The 19,531-nt window shown below is 60.7% G+C and overlaps 1 protein-coding gene across 4 annotated transcripts in view; it reads right to left on the bottom strand.

Moving 5' to 3' along the window:
- Positions 1 to 9,869, bottom strand: part of LOC101943034 (PH and SEC7 domain-containing protein 1) — a 31,402-nt gene extending 21,533 nt beyond the window's left edge. The window contains exon 1 of one of the 4 annotated variants that reach the window (XM_065584291.1): positions 9,279 to 9,869. The gene's annotated coding sequence lies outside the window, so the exon portion shown is untranslated. Of the gene's footprint in view, positions 1 to 3,454; positions 3,712 to 9,278 lie in introns of those variants that run through there. The other 3 variants (XM_005279258.4, XM_065584290.1, XM_042859347.2) reach the window with 3 other exon arrangements.
- Positions 9,870 to 19,531: the final 9,662 nt, after the last annotated feature.

Here is a 19,531-nt window from a genome sequence, read left to right as displayed (position 1 = left end):
TGGGGGGGGAGGAGAGCGCTCCCCCCTCCCCCTCAGCCAGGCCCAGGCCCTCCTGGCCTTCCACTGCTGACTAAGCTAAGGGCATGCAAACAGCTGCACAGATGGGGGGGCATGACCCCGTCCCTGCCCCACCTCGCACAGCCAAGCCCGCAGCCCTGGGGCAGGCCATGGGGCTGGTTGGGGGGGAGTTCTGCGTTACCTCCCCCACGCTGCTGACACACTCTTCTCGGCAGCTTCCGGCACGTTGGTTGCAGCCCTGGAGCAGCGGGGCGCTGAGAGGTGCAGATGCAGGTGTGTGGGGGGGTGTCCCTCTCCCAGCACTGGCCCCCACCTCCCCAGGGGGGCGTCCCAAGGTGGGAGTGCGGCCTGCTGTTTGGCCAGCACTGGAAGTTCCAGCCTCATGGCTCAGACCCCCCCCCCACCCCCAGCGATCAGAAGATTCCCACCCCCCCCCTCCAAAAAATTGCAACATTAAAAAAAAATCAAGCCATGGTTTGCGGCTGGGCTAAATCCCCTCCCCCCCCCCGCGCGCGCCCTGGCGTCACTTCTCACAAGGACCCAGTGGGCGAGAGGATTTGGGGCAGACTGGGGCGGAGCTGGGGGACCCGTTGTGGCCAGGCGCTGTACAAACACCCAGTGAGTGCAGTCCCTGCCCAGAGAGCGCCCAGCTGAGCGCCATGCCAGGGGGTGAGTTTGGCACCTGGGCAGCTCATCTAGGGGCCATGGGGAGGGGAATCATTAACCCCTGCTAAGCCTGGCTGCATTCAGCCAGTGACCTGTGGGTGAACAGCTCCAGCCCCCAGAACCGCCAATGCACCACGGCTGCTCACTGAGGCGAGGCTGGTTAAATTCCACCTGGGTGCGCCCCCAGGCAGGGTCTGCCCCCAGCTCTGGCTCCAGCACGCCCTGCAATGCCGCGCCCCACCCGGCTCTGAGAGGGACAACTCCTGGCAATCAAATAGCAACAGCCAAACTGCAGCAGGCAAGCAAACACTGAGCCGGGAGCCGAATTCCCCTCAAGCTGGTGCCGTGCAGCATAAAATCAGCCTTGCGATGGCGCTATTTTTACCGAGACCCTCCAAGGGCCCGGACTTACTCTCTGTTTGAACTCGAGCAGATCTGCTAGGAAAACATCCCAGCCTGGTTTGAAATGGTCAGTGATGGAGACTCTACTCTGATCCTTGAGAAAGTGCTCCCATGGTTAATTCCCCTCCCTGTTAAACATTTACGCCTTATTCCCAGTCGGAATTTGTCTAGCTTTGACTTCCAGCCATTGGATTGTGTGAGACCTTTGCCTGCTAGACTGAACAGCCAACTTTCTGTTCCCCACACGTAGACACCGCGTCACCGTCTCTGTGCTAAGCTAAAGAGATTGAGCTCTTTGGGGCTGTCTACACAGCACCTAGACACCCATGGCTGGCCTGTGCCAGTTGACTCGGGCTATGGGGCTGGTTTCCCTTTGCTGTGCAGACACCCTCAGAGCCTAGCACCACAAGGCAGGTTTTCCAGCCTTTTAATCCTTCTCATGGCTCTTCTCTGACCCCTCCCGGGCACCAGACCAGGACGCAGGACTGCAGCCGTGCTGAAATCACCTCTCTGCTCCTACTCGAGACACCCCTTTCCCTTCCCCCCCATTAGCCCTTTGGCCACAGCATCGCACTGGGATCCCGTGATACATTTGTGACTGATGCCAACCCGGGGGTCTGTCGGTGCCCATCCACAAGGGCGCTGGCCAGCCACCCGCCACTCAGGCTCAAGCCTTTCTTCCCCCAGATCCCCCCCAGCTATAGTTAAAGGGAAAAACCTCCCATGGAGGGGAGGGGGGCAGCATGAGCAGCCACCGCCTGCCCCCCTAGGCAGGAGAGGAACAGCGGCAGGAGAGGGTGCTGCTGGGCACCCAGGAGCACCTCCAGCTCTTGTGCTTCAGAGGAATGAGTGTGGGGGTGGGGTCTCCATTGTGGATATGCCAATTTCTAGGCTGAAATCTGCTGAGGGGCTGATCCCTGGCAGAGCTGACAGCTCCCACAGGCAGAGGCCCCTCACGGGAAGGATGAGGGTATGGGGTCTCTGCCGGCGGAGGGACTGATGACAGTTCCCTGCTGCCGTTCCGTGCCCTGGGGATGCAGCCAGGTCTCACCACACAAGCACTCGTGCTTTGCCCCCCTCCCTCCTGCTTGGCTCCTTTGCCCCCCTCCACATGCTGTGACGCCTGCCTCACACTCTTGCTGGGGTTCGGGCCTGCATCCATTGGGGTTCCCAGGCACTGCCCTGCCCGACACAGTCACAAGCAGCGCTCAAACTGCTCCCACTCCCAAACCTCCCCAGGGATGACGATGGAGACGCCGCTGGGGCCCCTGAGAGAAACTCAGAGGGAAGCCAGAGGCAGCCTCAGGACCAGCCTCAGGGCAGCCTGGGCCACACTTGCCCTCAACATTTTCCCTCCAGGACCAGCTGCTCAGTTGTGTGTCCACAGCTTGGTGCTAATAACAGACAGATTGCCCTGCCCAGGGCATCCACTCCCATCCCTGACACTGTTCAGTGATGTGGAGGGAGCAGGGTGGCTGTGATCTCCTGGCCTGTGGCCAGGACCCTGCTTGGGGTCACCAGCCTGAGGCCGAGAGGCCAGGTTCTAGGCCATAGCCCGCCTGGGCTGCTTTACAGAGCGAGCACCATTTTCAGCCCCCCCTCCCACCGGCTCGCTTCCCTCCATCGGTACCAGGCGGTCACCGCCTCTCCCTGCCACGAAGCGGGCCAGGCCAGCCCACTTGCCTTTCCACGGCCAGCCAGCCTGGGCCACCAGCCCGTTGGCAGCACATGGCGTTGGGCCCTTGAGGCTGCGTGACCAACCTCACCTGGGCCAAAAGCGGGGGGAAGAACCTGGGACCACCTGAACCAAAAGCCTGAGCTTCTCCCACTGGAGCCAAAGGACTGGCTCCATTAGCTAGTGCTTATAGTAGACCCTTATCCTTATGCCAGCCACTAGAGGGAGACAAAGAGCCCCTGCGGCATGGGGGTGGTATGAAGAGCTGCCCGGGGAGCAGACACAGAACAATGCACACGCCTTGGGGGTCAAGGGACTAGAACCCCAGCCTGGGAGTGCTACAGAGAGGGGCTCCCCTGCCTGCGGCTAGCAGCAGGCCGGGTCATGAGCAGGCACCACCCTCCTTGGCTCACACCTGCTGAGCCAGCCCCTGGCCCGCAGCCCCGTGGCTGGGGGTGGAGAGATCCCCGCAGCGGCTGGGCCGCTCGCACCAGCCCTCCCTAGCTGGCAGTGCTAAGGGCGTGCAGACGCGGCCTACCCCCTGGAAGGCCTCTGCACCAGAGCTCAGCCACGGGTCCCGTCCAGCCCCAGCCCACTGCCAGTGGCGGGCACGGGGGAGAGGAAGCGAACGTGCTGGTGGAATCCCACCCGTGCCCCCGAGAGAACAGCTTGGGAAGTGTCTCAACAACTCACCCAGTGCAGCCCTGCAGCCGCCCGGCCTTCACCTGCTTCCGGTGCCATGGGGCCAGCCAGTGGCTTCCTGTTTGCTGCACAGCATTAGCCGGCTCCTCCTGCGGTGGCAGGAAACGCTCAGGCAGGTGCAGCGGTTCCCCCGGGGGCTGCAATCTCGGGGCACACAGCAAGGCCCCAGGAAATGGCCCTGACTGCTCCCAACGCTGCTGCGCTGCCACAGCTACCGCCATGCGCCAGTGGGACAGGAATCCGGCTGAGCTGCTGGGAGTGCAGCCGCAGGGCGGAGAAAAGGGGGAATTGCCTACAGGGGCAGGTCTCTGGCTTGCTGCCCCCTGCACACGCACAGACATGGACGCACACACGCTGGGCCGGGCACACACGGACACACACGCACAGATGTGGACATGCACACGCTGGGTCGGGCACACAGTGACACATACGCACAGACATGGACACGCACACACTGGGCCGGGCACACACAGACACACACGCACAGATGTGGATACACACACGCTGAGCCAGGCACATATGGACAGACATGGACAGATGTGGATAAGCACACGCTGGGCTGGGCATACACGTACACACATGCACTGACGTGGATACACACACGCTGGGCCGGGCACACACGGACACACACGCACAGACATGGATACGCACACGCTGAGCCGGGCATACACGGACACACATGCACTGACGTGGATACACACACGCTGGGCCGGGCACACACGGACACACACGCACAGACATGGATACACACACGCTGAGCCGGGCATACACGGACACACACGCACAGACATGGATACGCACACGCTGAGCCGGGCATACACGGACACACATGCACAGACGTGGATACAGAAACGCTGGACCGGGCACACACAGACACACACGCACAGACACGGATGTGCACACGCTGAGCCGGGCACACACGGACACACACACAGAGAAATGGACGCGCACACGCCAAGCCGTGCCTGTATCGCACCCACCTGCGCTATTGCCCTGCTCCGACACATCCGTGCCGTCGTCCCGACACAGACAGGAACTGCCCTGACTGCTCTTCCCTGGCCCCAGAGCAGTTCTCCTGGGTCCCCTCCAGCCACGCACCCACCTCGCCACCCTGCCCCACCCTACGAGAGCCGGACAGCTGTTCCTGGACTAGGGGTTCAGCCCCTGGCTCTGCCACTGAGCTTCTGTGTGACCTTGGGCAACTCCCTTGGTTGCTACTCCATGGGGTGGGGGATGAGGGGAGAGCTGTTCTTCACGGGGGGAGGGGGGGGGGCGTGAGAACGAGTGATCCTGAAAAGGAAGAGGAAGCTCACAGCAACACTCTCCCCCAGGTGCCCCCTGGTCACAGCCACCCCAATTTTCTCTCCAGCCCCACCCTGCCCCCTAGGTCCTGCCAGCTGAAGCTACAGCAGAACCAAGCCAATCCTGCCTGCCCATTCCAGGTAGGGCAAGCACCCACCCCACCAACCATCCAGCGCGAGCGCTAACCACTGGGCCACACAGCCTGGCTCACAAAGTGGGCCTGTGCCCAAGGGCTACTGGCCCTGCTAACGCCCTCCCTCTGCACTGGTTTGCCCCCGCCCACCTGGGTTATTAACCTCTCCCCGCCCAGCATGCCTGGTTCCTCGGTGTCTTTGGCTGAGGCCCCCTGCAAATGCCACCAGGGAGCTATGGCCCCCCAGCCATGCCGAGGCTGCGTGCAGGGAGAGGTCTGGGGACCGCCCGCTCGCCACGCTGCTGCCATGGAGGAAACCCCACATGCCGCATCACCGACTTCTGGAGAGCAACCCTGCCGGCTGCTCTGGCCCTGTGCTGGCACGAGGCTACTGCTGCCTCCCCCCCACACACACACACGCACACAAACATGCCTAGATCCTGACTGTGAGCAGGGCCAGGGGGCACCTGGCTGGCTGCAGCCAGCTGGCCTTTGCCTCCCCAGCCAGCTGCTGGGCTGGTGTGGGTGGCAGCGAGGATCCGTGCCAACACTAACACCCAGGGACGCCATGTGGCCAGGCTGGGCGGCCGCAGTCATTAGCAAGTCCAAGCACAAATAAAGAGACCCACAGAACCACCCTCGCCCAGCCCTCTGTGCCGCAAGCCAGCCGCCTGCCCTGCCTGGGCATACACGGACACACACGCACAGACATGGATACGCACACGCTGAGCCGGGCATACACGGACACACATGCACAGACGTGGATACACAAACGCTGGACCGGGCACACACAGACACACACGCACAGACATGGACGCACACATGCTGAGCCGGGCACACATGGACACACACACACAGACACGGATGTGCACACGCTGAGCCGGGCACACACGGACACACACACAGAGAAATGGACGCGCACACGCCAAGCCGTGCCTGTATCGCACCCACCTGCGCTATTGCCCTGCTCCGACACATCCGTGCCGTCGTCCCGACACAGACAGGAACTGCCCTGACTGCTCTTCCCCGGCCCCAGAGCAGTTCTCCTGGGTCCCCTCCAGCCACGCACCCACCTCGCCACCCTGCCCCACCCTACGAGAGCCGGACAGCTGTTCCTGGACTAGGGGTTCAGCCCCTGGCTCTGCCACTGAGCTTCTGTGTGACCTTGGGCAACTCCCTTGGTTGCTACTCCATGGGGTGGGGGATGAGGGGAGAGCTGTTCTTCACGGGGGGAGGGGGGGGGGCGTGAGAACGAGTGATCCTGAAAAGGAAGAGGAAGCTCACAGCAACACTCTCCCCCAGGTGCCCCCTGGTCACAGCCACCCCAATTTTCTCTCCAGCCCCACCCTGCCCCCTAGGTCCTGCCAGCTGAAGCTACAGCAGAACCAAGCCAATCCTGCCTGCCCATTCCAGGTAGGGCAAGCACCCACCCCACCAGCCATCCAGCGCGAGCGCTAACCACTGGGCCACACAGCCTGGCTCACAAAGTGGGCCTGTGCCCAAGGGCTACTGGCCCTGCTAACGCCCTCCCTCTGCACTGGTTTGCCCCCGCCCACCTGGGTTATTAACCTCTCCCCGCCCAGCATGCCTGGTTCCTCGGTGTCTTTGGCTGAGGCCCCCTGCAAATGCCACCAGGGAGCTATGGCCCCCCAGCCATGCCGAGGCTGCGTGCAGGGAGAGGTCTGGGGACCGCCCGCCCGCCACGCTGCTGCCATGGAGGAAACCCCACATGCCGCATCACCGACTTCTGGAGAGCAACCCTGCCGGCTGCTCTGGCCCTGTGCTGCCCCCCCCCCCCCACACACACACACACGCACACACAAACATGCCTAGATCCTGACTGTGAGCAGGGCCAGGGGGCACCTGGCTGGCTGCAGCCAGCTGGCCTTTGCCTCCCCAGCCAGCTGCTGGGCTGGTGTGGGTGGCTGCGAGGATCCGTGCCAACACTAACACCCAGGGACGCCGTGTGGCCAGGCTGGGCGGCCGCAGTCATTATCAAGTCCAAGCACAAATAAAGAGACCCACAGAACCACCCTCGCCCAGCCCTCTGTGCCACAAGCCAGCCGCCTGCCCTGCCTGCTGTGCCAGCACTGTGGGCAGGGACCAGGGCTCCAGGCCAGGTCCCCCAGCCCCTCACTCCACTGTGACCCCAACTGGCATCCGTGGGAGTTTTGCATTGGTCCAGGCTCCGGCCCATGGATGAGGAATGCCCCAGCTGGGGCTGGGGCTGCCTGGGCCAGTCTAGTGCCAGGCACGATGCCAGCGCTCAACACAGGCACTTGTCCCTAGCTCACTCCAGCCCCTCCTGAGACAGGCTCCGTGTGTCTCCAGACCAGGCTTTCACTCCCTGCTCTGAGGCGGGCTTAGGGTGACCAGACAGCAAGTGTAAAAAATCAGGACAAGGGGTGGGGGGTAATAGGCACCTATATAAGAAAAAGTCCCAAATATCGGGACTGTCCCTATAAAATAGGGACATCTGGTCACCCTAGGTGGGCTGGATCCTGCAGCCCCAGGCCAACAGGGCCCCAGGCTGCGACAGGAAGAGCCCGGCCTAATAACTGGGCCCAGCTTAGTGCTTGGAACATCAGGGTTCCTGGCTCCGCTACAGACCCTGTGTGAGCACAGGCTGGTCCCATCCCCCCTCTGTGCCTGTCTGTAACAATCCTTCATCTGTACAGACTGGGAGATCCTTGGGCAGGGGCTGTCACAGAGTATGTCTGGGCAGCACCTAGCGCGACGGGGCCCTGATCTCAGGCGGGGTTTGAGCAGCGCCCGGCACAACATGGCCCTGATCTCAGGCGGGATCTGGGCAGCGCCCGGCATGACGGGGCCCTGATCTTGGTTGGGGTCTGGGCAGCGCCCGGCACAACATGGCCCTGATCTCAGGTGGGATCTGGGCAGTGCCCGGCATGACGGGGCCCTGATCTCGGTTGGGGTCTGGGCAGTGCCTGGCACGACGAAGCTTGATCTTGGTCAGAGCCAGGGCCGGCTCTAGGCACCAGCAAAACAAGCTGGTGCTTGGGGCGGCACATTTTTAGGGGCGGCATGGCCAGCGCCAGAATGCTGCCCCTAAAAATGTGCCCCGGCCGCCCTAGCTCACCTCCGCTGCTGCTGCCACGGCGCGCGAAACAGCTGATTTGTGCGCCGCTACTCGCCCTCCCTCCCAGGCTCTCAAACCTGGGAGGGGGGGAGACTCCGAGTGGCCGTGGCGCCGCTTCTCCCCCTCCCTCCCTCCCTCCCTCCTAGGCTTGAGAGCCTGGGGGGAGGAGGCAGGGCTGGGGATTTGGGGAAGGGGCGGAGTTGAGGTGGGGCCGGGGGTGGGGTAATTAAATAAGTGGGGGGGCGGCCAAAACTGTTTTTGCTTTGGGCGGCAAAAATCCTAGAGCCGGCCCTGGTCAGGGCTTCCCCAAGCCTTCCACCAAGAGCAGTTTCCCTCTGGTGCCTGTGAGCATCCGGTCCCCTGTGGTCCGTGCACGGCCAAATACAAGAGGAAGTGATTCCTGGCCCTGCCAGCTCCTCACGGCTTCCTGCAGGACACTCCCCTCCAGGTATGGGCGGCGCATCTTAGCCCCGGGGCCAGTGGGCAGAGGTGTTGCCCTGTTGTTCTGATCACAAACCTAATGTGCTATTAACACTCTTGCCCCATGGATGCCAGTGGCACTGGCTGCAGTCGGAACAGGCCTGGGCCAGCCTTGCCCCATGGGCACAGGGCTGGAGTGGGCATGACAGAGCCAGGGCAGCCCCAACCACGCTCATCTAGGGACCCCGTCACACTGATCCGTGTGGGCATGACACACACACACACACCCAGACACGTCCTGCACCCACCCACCACGCAGCACCCTGCAGGCGGAGAGAGGGCAGGGATTTCGCCCTATTTCTAGATTTAAATTCTCAGCAGTTGCCAGATACCCCGGTGATGGGCGCTGGGCGAGCCCCTCATGCCCTCTAGCCTGGCCAGGACACCAGCTGGGGGCCTCATGTGCCATCTGGGCTCGAGAGGGAGGATGTGCCGAGCGGGTCTTTCCCAGCTCTGAGCCCCGGGGTCCCCTAGGTCTGCAGAGTGGGGGGCCAACCAGGACCTCCCTCTCCATCCCCCCAATCCCTCCCACCACCTCCAGGACGGCTCCTCCCAGTGCACAGGGGGCCCGGCTGCATTCCCCCACCCCCATGCCAGGGCATGAGTGCCAGCAGGGCCTGGTGCTGTGGAAAGCCCCCTAAACCCTCCCTCCAAGGACCTAGGTGGGGACGGGGGGAGGTGGGGCCTAGGCTGGAGTCAGGGACCACAGTGCATGCTGGGAGGTTTTCCCACAATCCCTTTCACCCCTGCCAACCAGCCCCGTCCCCTCCGTGCCGCAGGCAAGGCAGCTCTCTCCTTACCCATTTCGTGGCGGGGCTCGGTGCAGGTGCAGAGGCCCAGGGCCACTCGGTTCTGCCTTCCCTGGCCCAGCAGGCTCATGGCTCCGTCTCCAAGGGCAGGGGGCCTCGGGGCTGCTCTCCCCCAGGCCCAGGGACGTAGGGATGTGGGGGGCACGACGGGACTCTGGAAACGTGGCTCGGCGGAGCGGAAGAGCCCGAGCCCGGCACTGGGGCGAGGAGGAGCCGGCGCGGGGCTGCCAGACAGGTTTGACAGCAGCAAGCCCAGACGGCCACTGCCGGCACAGTGCCCACTCCGGAGCCCCGGCCAGGGAGTCCTGACTGTGTGCAGAGTCACTGACCTTTGGCCCCTGGGGCCTGCGAGCTGCACTCCAGCCTGGGGAGGAGCGGGGGCAGGAGGGGCGCTAGAAACTGGGAGATTCGCGTCCCAGCCCCGGCCCCTGCCCCTCCCCGCACCACCGGGGAACGAGCTGCTGGGGTGGGCCCACAACTCGGCTCTCCCTGACCTCCCTGAATGGGGCTGGCGGCCCAGCTCAGCCAGCGGCTGCCAGGAGCTGAGCCTGGCTGGGGATGGGCGTGTCTGGGCCTGGGAACGCGCTGGGACCGATCCTCCTCTGTGCCGGCTTGGTGGGCCCGATCCACCTCTGCGCCGGCTCAGTGGGCCCGATCCTTCCTTGTCCTAGCACTATGGGCCCGATCCTCTCCTGTCCGGGCTCTGTGGGCATGATCCTTCCCTGCACCAGCACCACAGGCCAAATCCTCCCCTGCCCTGGTTCTGTGGGCCCGATCCTCCCCTGCACCTGCACTGTGGGCCCGATCCTCCCCTGCCACGCCACTGAAGACCCTATTCTCCCAGGTCCCAGCGCCTGGTGTTGTCGCTGACACCGCTGCCCTGCCAGGGTTACATGCCACCAGCCTAGAAGGGGCAGCGCCCTGCACCCACTTTGCCCTGGGTGCAGGCACCAGCAGTGAGGTGCAGGGTGAGGGGCAGGTGGCCCGCCCCACCCTGCAGCCAATGACACTGGTGTAAATCAGGAGTGAGGCCATCGCCCTCTCATGGCTCAGCAGGGCCTGTGCCTTGTTTACACCAGTTGGGACAGGTGGAGGGCTGGGCTCCAGGCCTGACCCAGGAGAGCATACGGGGCCAGGCTGCACATGGGTGACTCCCCGGCTGGTGCTGCCTTCCCCTTTGCTCAGACAGGTCAGAGCCAGCACATGCGTAGGAGACCCTTGGGTCCAGAGCCTTAAAACTAGTTGGGTGCCTAACTCCCCTCAACCTCCATGTGCCCAAATACCTTTCACAACCTGGGCTGGCATAGCTCAGCCTGGCTGGCCACTACACGTTCCCGGCACCCATGGGGCCCACAGCAGCCAGTCGTTCACTGGGCTGGTCAAGGCAGCTGGGCCGGCCCCATCTCTGCGCCTGGCAGTGCCGTCCTGCCGGGGACCCTGGCCAGGGCTCGGGGTGGGTGGGCTGCTCCAGGGGCTCCATGGCCAGGGAGCAGCAATGACATATCCAAACCCCACGACCCCTGGGATGGGGCCAGGACCCCACACAGCCTGGTGGGCTTCTAGGATGCCTCTGCCCGCTGCCCCGCCCCTTCCCCGATGGGCTCCGCGTGATCCCCGCCGCCCTGCCCCATCCCCCGCTGCCCCGCCCCTTCCCCAATGGCCTCCGCCTGCCCCATCCCTGACAGCCTCCGTGTGATCCCCGCCGCCCTGCCCCATCCCTGATGGGCTCCGCGTGACCCCCCGCTGCCCTGCCCCTTCCCCGACGGCCTCTACGTGACCCCCACAACCCTGCCCCATCCCTGACGGGCTCCGCGCGATCCCCGCTGCCTCACCCCATCCCTGATTGGCTCTAGCCAATCCCCTTGTTGCCTCTCTGGTCAATGAAGCTATGGTCCTGCCAGGGAGGCTGGGCTATTCTCCTGCACTGCCCCACACATTCAGCCTCTCTCCTAGCTGCGGCTCCCTACAGGGGCCCCTGCCCCCCCCCGACTCTGTCCCCTTTGCTGTCCCCGGCTCAGCCCCAGGATCGCATGCCCCCCGGCAAGGCCATGGCCTCACGGCTAGTGTGTGCATAGCCCTGTGCTCCTCATTCACAGCCAGGGACGGGCCCCGCGCTCCACTGGTCCTGCCCCCAGTGCAGACAGCAGCTACATCAGCCTGGCCCCTGGTTCTGGCTCCTGCTGCCTGCAGTGACCTGGGGTCTCTAGGTCTGCGTCCCTCCTGTGGCTGTGGGGCCCCATTTCCTGGGCGGGACTGAGCCCCAGGAGCTGCAGTGCCCAGGCCAGCAAAGAGCAACCCTCCAGGCTCTGCCCCCAGCGCTGGGGCAGGACAGCCGCAGCCCTGGGGTCTGGGTGGCAGGGTGCAGTGCTGGGCACTGGCCTGTAGATGGCAGCATAAGCAAGCACATGGCATGCTGGCAGGGGCATGGGAGCAGGGGAACAGAGGGATGTCAGCCGGACGGGCCATGGAGCGGGGGGAGGCAGATGGATGACAGGGGGTGAGGGGGCAGCTGGTCTGGCCATATGGGTACGGGGGGCAGCTGGACCGGCAGAGGAGGTGTGGGGGGGCAGCCGGAGCAGCCGGGGAGCAGCTGGAGGGGGGGGCGCAGGGGCAGCTGAATGGGCAGGGGAGCTCAGAGGTGTCAGGCGAATACCTCCCAGGCTTTGAAGTGCCTGAAGCGGGTCTCAGCACCCCCAGGTTTGCCCTGTTCACCCTCTGCAGATGGAAACAGACCTAGTGCACGGGGTTGCACCATCACACTGATTTGGCCCAGTCACCCCTCTGCATCCTCCCCAAGGGAGTTAGGCCCCTAAACACCTCTCGGATGTGGTGCTCCGTTCCCTGTACACCTGGCGGTGGGAACAGAGACCCCGCCTTGGTGGGCCTCCAGCTGGGGGGCATCCTGCGGCTCTGGGCCCAGCTACCCCAGCTGATGAGCTGGAGATGACCCAGAATCAGTCACCACAGAAGAGATGCCAATAATAAGGGAAGCTGACTTGACCTGGGAGCCTAATTAGGCTCCACTTATGGTCTGGGTTTAAATAGCCAGCCCTGCCCCCAGCCCGTCAATCGCAAGCTCACAGTTAGGTCCCACATGAGCCTCACGTTGTAATTTGCTTAGTGGATTCATTTTCATCCAGTAGGGTGACCAGATGTCCTGATTTTATAGGGACAGTCCCGATTTTTGGGTCTTTTTCTTATATAGGCTCCTATTACCCCCCACCCCCGTCCCGATTTTTCACATTTGCTGTCTGTCACCCTATCATCCAGCGCCCAGATTCCAACACTCTGGGGGCGAACCCCAGAGCCCCTCCAGGCTGGTGCCATGCCCACTGCTGGGCACCCCAGCCAGCCGGACCCCTGAGAGACCAGGCACCTCACCCCTCAACGCTACTGGGTGAAATTCACCCCCGAGAGCCTGCCTAATGCCTGGGCGCCCCAGGACTCTTGTTTAGGGTGGAGAGCGTGGGCAGGGCAAGCGGTGTTGGAGGATGCTGGGGGGGTGGTAGTAGGATGGTATTCAGGGGCATGCGACCCAGGGGATGGCACAGCAAGGGGGTGGTGAGCTGGGGGTGAAATAGGGAGTGGGGGTCCAGGCAGCTGTGTGTTGGAGGTGCTCTGGATCATAGAATCATTGACTCATAGAAGATTAGGGTTGGAAGAGACCTCAGGAGGTCATCTAGTCCAACCTAGGGCCGGCTCCAGGCACCAGCGCAGCAAGCAGGTGCTTGGGGTGGCATGTCCAGCTCTTCGGCGGCAATTCAGCGGTGGGTCCCTCAGTCCCTCAGTCCCTCTCGGAGGGAAGGACCTGCCACCAAAGTGCCGCCGATCACAGCTTTTTATTTATTTATTTATTTTCCTGCCACTTGGGGCGGCAAAAACTCTGGAGCCGGCTCTGGTTCAACCTCCTGCTCAAAGCAGGACCAACCCCTGTGATTGGTTGGAGCCCCTGTCCGGGATGTCACCTGATGTACTGGGATTTCACTGAGCCTCTCCTGCTCCACCAGCCTGGGTTCCCTCTCCCCGTTTTGCTGAATGAGGCTCTCCGGCCTCTTGCAGCACACGCACAGGTAGGGCCACACCCCGCTGCAGACACAGACCCCGCTGAAGTCAGCTCCATGGGAGAGGACTCACACCCCTTTGGGGAGATAAATCCAAAATAATACTGTCTTGTACTGTATAGAAAAATCTGCACAGCGCAAGCTCATAAAAATCCACCCTCTTCCTCAATGTGAAGAGAGATGTGCACGACTTCTTGCGCCCCAAGTTAGAAATTACATAATCTGGGTTTAATAATAAACAAAATACATTTATAAACTACAAAAGGTAGATTTTAAGTGGTTAACGGAATAGCAAACAGAAGGAAGGAGATTACTAAGCAAATGAAACAAAACATGCAAACTAAGCTTGACCCACTAGATAGGTAGGATACAAATTAGCAAATTCTCACCCTGAGTGATAAACAGGCTGGCAGATTCTTAAGGCACAAGCTGCCTTGGCTTTCCCAGGTTTTCATACACAGACTAAAGATCTTAGCCTAGGACCATCACTTCTCCCAGTTCAGTCTTTGTTCCTCAGATATTTTCCGGTGTGGTGTTGTCAGGAGAGTGAGGCCCCCTCACGTTGTCATTGCCCCTCTTTTATATCTCCCCCCCACACACACTTGCTGGAAAGCTCTTTTGCTGTGACCTGGGTCAGACCGTTCCCATTGTGCAGTGCTATCTCTGAGGGGTTTCTGTTGCACGCAGTTCCTGGGGTAATCCTGGGGTAATCCTGGTGCTTGTGCATTTCCTCAGTAAGCCATTAACATTGTTTGGCCTCATCCAGCGTAGCACATTTGAAATACGGAGACATGGTCAGATACAGAAATGATACCGGCACACACATTGGATAATCGCATTCAGTAAATCAGAACCTTTCCAATGATACCTCACAGGTGCCGTCTTGCATAAAGCACATCTCAGTTCTGTCAGTTCCATCTCACAAGCATATTGTCATAAAGAATATGGAGTGTAATGTCACAACTCCAACTAAATCATCCCAGCCAGGGTTTTGTCAAGCTGGGGCCTTAAAACCTTCTAAGGAAGGAGATTCCACCACCTCCCTAGGTAACCCATTCCAGTGCTTCACCACCCTCCTAGTGAAATAGTGTTTCCTAATATCCAGCCTAGACGGATCACCCAGCGTAGCAGTGGCACAAGGGAGAGCTGAGTCCCAGGCTTTGGAAAGCAAAGCCGCACGCGGAGCACCAGAGCAAATGCCACAGCATCAGCTCCAGGGGCCTCCCGGCTGGGCATCTCCAGCCTCGGGCACATGCCTGCCGTGTGCAGCTCCACCTCAGGCTGCGGCCAGTGGGCCCTTTGCAGGATGGCAAGGAGCCTGCCCGACAGCTGTGATATATTAGCAGTGTCACCGCGACACATGAGAGCCCGAGCCATGGCCCAGGACACCGCTGGGCCAGGCGCGGTCCAAACTCAGAACAGAGCGCTGGTCCTGCCCCACAGAGCTGCTAAGGTCACAGAAACAGAGCATCCCCCAGCCATCACAGGCTTGTGCACCTGGGGTCAGGGCCAACGAAGGGGGGGGGGGGGGGGAAGCCGGTACAAATTACCGGCCCGGTGGTCCGGAAGGGCGCCTGGGGCCCAGTTTCCCCAGCTTCCTCTCCCCCGCCCCCATCACCTTACCGGGGCCTGGCTTCCCCGGCTTCCCCCACCTCTCGTCGGCCCTGTTTAGCTGGTCCGCCCTTGCTGGGGGGCCCGAAAAATTTTTTTCACTGGGGCCCGAACCCGCTCTCGGCAGCCCTGCCTGGGGTAGGGAAGGAGCTTTCTGCCCTTGAGGGATCCCCTCCCTACAGATCAGTGCGAGGGGTTGTGACGTTATTGATATAATCTGGGACCATATAGAACATGGTTGCGAACAAGGTCCTGTAGTGGCACCAAATCTTGTATAAAGGGGGTCAAATGAGGTGTCTAATACAAGGTTAGGGTTTGCTGGTTATGATTATGCTGTCTATATGCATGTATCAATTTTGTAGTTGAAGTTATGAATATTGGCTCTATACTGTCTGTTTTTCAAACTTATGCTATGTTTCTGGGAGACATCCCAGACAAGTTGGTGTTAGCTCTGCCTAGCCTGCTTGATGGCCCATTAAGGACCATCAGCTATACAATGGACCCATTGAGAGAAGGCAAATATGCCTTGTAACTCAGCAAAGTATGCAGGAACTTGCCCATGTGACTCCAGACTCCATTTTGCTGTAATTTTCCACAGTAAGAACAAAAGAGATGTTCTTACACCTGGAAAAGACTATATAAGGCTGATGCCTCGTCTCCATCTTGTCTTCAATCCTGCTTCTTACCTCTGGAGGGACTTTGCTACAAATGGAAGCTCTACACAAAGGACTGATGACCCATCCCAGCTGGGGATGTATTCCAGAGACTTGATTTAAACCTGCAGTTTATTTTATCGCTGCTGGAAGCCTGAACCAAGACTTTGCCATTACTGTATGTAATTGATTCCATTTAACCAGTTCTAACTCTCATCTCTATCTTTTTCCTTTTATGAATAAACCTTTAGATTTTAGATTCTAAAGGATTGGCAACAGCGTGATTTGTGGATAAGATCTGATTTGTATATTGAGCTGGGTCTGGGGCTTGGTCCTATGGGATCAGGAGAACCTTTTTTCTTTTACTGGGGTATTGGTTTTCATAACCATTTGTCCTCATAACGACTAGCACTGGTGGTGATACTGGGAAACTGGAGTGTCTAAGGGAATTGCTTGTGTGACTTGTGGTTAGCCAGCGGGGTGAGACCAAAGTCCTCTTAGTCTGGCTGGTTTGGTTTGCCTTAGAGGTGGAAAAACCCCAGCCTTGGGCTGTAACTGCCCTGTTTTAAGCAATTAGTCCTGAATTGGCACTCTCAGTTGGGTCCCGCCAGAACTGCATCATTACAGGGGTGCCTGGAGACCCCCAGCTCTCTGCAGAGTGCCAGGGACGCCAAGCCCGGAGCCACAGGCAGGGCCTATGGGGAAGGTTTCCTAGCCATGCCATGCGGAGACCCAAAGAAGAGGCAAGCTGACCCCAGCAGGCCATCAAAGCAATGGGCCAAGCTGAGGTTCGGAAGGACCCTGGGGCACCTGGAGCTGGGAAGGAGCTTGCTGGGAAGAGCATGAGGAGGAAGATGGCTGCAGGAGAGGGTGGAACGCTCCCAGGGATAGAGGCAGCGAACCCAGGGAAAACTCAGGCTACCAGGCAGCCTGGGAGAGCACCGCTGAGTGGGGCAGATGCTCCTTGACCTGAAGAGCTGGTGGCCCAGACCCTGGGCAAGGAAAGCCCACATCTCGGTGCTCAGGAATCAAAGCTGGAGGAGACACAGCCTGGAGCGAAAGGACACAGGCGATGCCTCCAGCCAGAGCCACAATCCGGCCCATTGATCCAGCCCCAGAGTCAGTTGAGTTTGCAGATATGGGAAAACATCCAGCTGAGACAGAAACTGGCCCCCACGGGCCCCGCTCCCAGACAGGCTCCTGACTCCATCCCCGTGGCCTGCCAATGCCACACCAGCTAGAGCCCTAGTGCCTCCTGGTGACCCAGCACTGCTGTCTGCCCAGCCAGGGACAGCTACAGGAGGGGTGTCTGGGCACAGGGCACCCCAGGCCAGGGGCATGAGGGGCATCTAGCAGGGCAGCAGCCGAGTGGCTCCTTTGGGGAGGACCAGTGTGATGAAACAGGGCATTTCCTTAGTGTTTTGCATGAACACGGTGTGGGTCTCAGTTTCCCTGGGTGCTGCCTGTGTAATGAGGGGGTGGGAGAGGGTTTGTTGTTGCAAAGGACCAGGTGTGACCTCGCCTAGCAGCCGGGACCCCTGGTCACCAGACAGCAGCCTGGTGATGGCAGACCCGGCGACGGGTGACCTGGTGACCGGGAGGCCCAGCCCAGTGGCCTCCGGTTCTGGCCAGTGGGAGGACAAGGGGCTGAGGAGAGAGGACCCTGGTGACCCGACCGGCTGGTTCCAGCCAGGGGGGAACAAAGGAGAGAAGAGAGAGGGCCCAGGTGATTTCTTTGCCCAGGAACGAAGACAAAGGGCGGAAGGGATATAGGGTGGTCGGCGGGGAGGTGGGGGCTGCTGGACTGGGGACAAAGAGCAGTCAGAATCAGGGACAGACCCAGCTGGACGAGGCTGAGACTGGCCAGGCCCGAGGCCCCTGAGAACTGCCCGTGCTGTGTCTAGATGTACAATGAACCCACCTGTGTTACGCTGGTGGAGAGTCATGGCAGGCTAGAGATCAGGGGGCAGGCATTGCTCCCCTGGGTGTAGTGGCCCCGAGCAAGTGGATTCCCTGAAGAAGTATCTGAAGAAGTGAAGTTTTTTTTACACAGGAAAACTGATGCCCAAATAAATCTGTTAGTCTTTAAGGTGCCACCGGACTCCTTGTTGTATTTGTGGATTCCCTGAGGGGCCCACGGCAGAGCCAGGTGTGCTGATGGCTCAGAGAGGTGCGGACCCAGGAAGCTGTGGAGCCTGGGGAGGGCTGTCAGACTGACGGGGCCATATGGAGCTGAGAGAGCAAAGGGCCTGGGAGTCCGGGACATCTGCCTTCCCGTCAGGAGCACCCTCCGGCCCTTCTCTCTGCCCAGCAACCTGGAGAGAGGCCCAGAGACAGCCAGGCAGCCTGGCTCATACAGCTGTGACTATGGAACTGGGGGATCTGGCCCTCCGCCCCACTCCCCCTTACACTGCCGCACACCGGTACCTCCTGCATCCCCGGTCCCCTTCGTTTCCTGGGGTCCCCCCACCCAGTTACCTCCCATCTGTCCCCTGTCTGACCAGCCACCGTCCCTGGATTCCCCTCCTCCAGAACCACTGCCTGTCGGTTCCCCTCCACCATTTTCAAACGTCGATCAAACATTCAGTCGAATGCCCCCGCACAGCGCTCACATGTTTGGCAGTGATTCCCTGGGCATTTCGAGTCGTTTTATTTCTCAAAACAGCCTGTACAAAGAGAGGGAAAAGCCAGATCCGTGGCCGGGGGCCAGTACGAAGCCAGATACCAAAATGAACCCCAAACGCTCCAACTCCTCCAGGCCCTGCCACCCAGTCCCTTGTGCCTCGAATACGGCCCCTGAGGCCAGGCTGGACCCACACGCCAGCCCCTTCTGGCCCTACCATTTTTTGGGGGGGAGGGGGAAGTCAACAAGGATAATCCTGGGGGGCAGCTGCATCCAAAATCAGCCACACAAGAGTGACACTTCCTAGCACCGTGGCTGGTCCGGTGCCGGACCAGTCCCCGATGGTTACAGGCTGTGGGACCCCCGGCACCAGAGGGTTAAGAACAGGCTGGAGAAACCCGTCATACTCGATCCTGCCTCAGGAAAGTGGCTGGAGCAGACGACCCCCAAGGGTCCCTCCAGCTCTGCGGCCCTATGGCATGACCCTGGTTCTCTGCTTGCTGGGTGCATAGATCCCACGCTGGCCAGGCCAGTTACACAGGGCTCAGGCTAAAATCCAAGATCTCTTCCCATCAGCAGTGTGGAGCGGTGCCTCCATCAGCCCCTCTAACGGGATTTATGAGTTTACCCTGTATAAGCTTTATACAGGGTGTGACGAAGTGGGTTTTTTTTTGTTTTATGTGGAGTTTTCAATGGTTTGCATGTGGAGGGAGTGGGACTCAGTTTCCCTGGGTGTTACTGGTTAATGAGGTGAGGGGAGAAGGAGTTTGTTTTGCAGAGGACCGGAGAGAGAACTTGGGGACCCAGCCGATGGCCTGGAGGATGGATACCCCAGCAACCGGTGACCTGGCGACCCGGAGGCCCAGCTGAGGAGACGCAGCCGGTTCTGGCCAGTGGGCGGACAATGGGCTGCAGAGTGAGGACCCAGTGACCTAACCAGCTGGTTCCAGCCAGAGAACAGAAGCAGGAGAGAAGGCCCCGGTTTACGACCCTGTTTACCTGGAGAGAAGACAATGGACAGAGGCAGAGCCTGAGGCCGATGATTTCAGATGCCCAGCTGGGAGCAGGGGGGCTCGGGGCTGGAGAGGGGGAGCAGGCAGAGCCTACCTGGAGGCAGAGAGACTGGGATGTGCTGGTCTGAGGGAGGCCAGGCCTGAGGCCCTGAGAATTTCCTGTGCTGTGTTCAACCTTCAATAAACCCTCCTGTGTTATACTGGCTGAGAGTCGCTCCGGTCTAGAGAACAGGGTGGCATCAACCCCTTCGGGGGTGAAGGCCCAGGGGGTCCAGAGTGAGTG

This window comes from Chrysemys picta, chromosome 2 (genome assembly GCF_011386835.1).
Source record: "Chrysemys picta bellii isolate R12L10 chromosome 2, ASM1138683v2, whole genome shotgun sequence".
Taxonomy (NCBI): Eukaryota; Metazoa; Chordata; order Testudines; family Emydidae; genus Chrysemys; species Chrysemys picta.
Note: the sequence above shows the minus strand (reverse complement) of the source record. Positions and strands in the feature narration are given on the sequence as shown.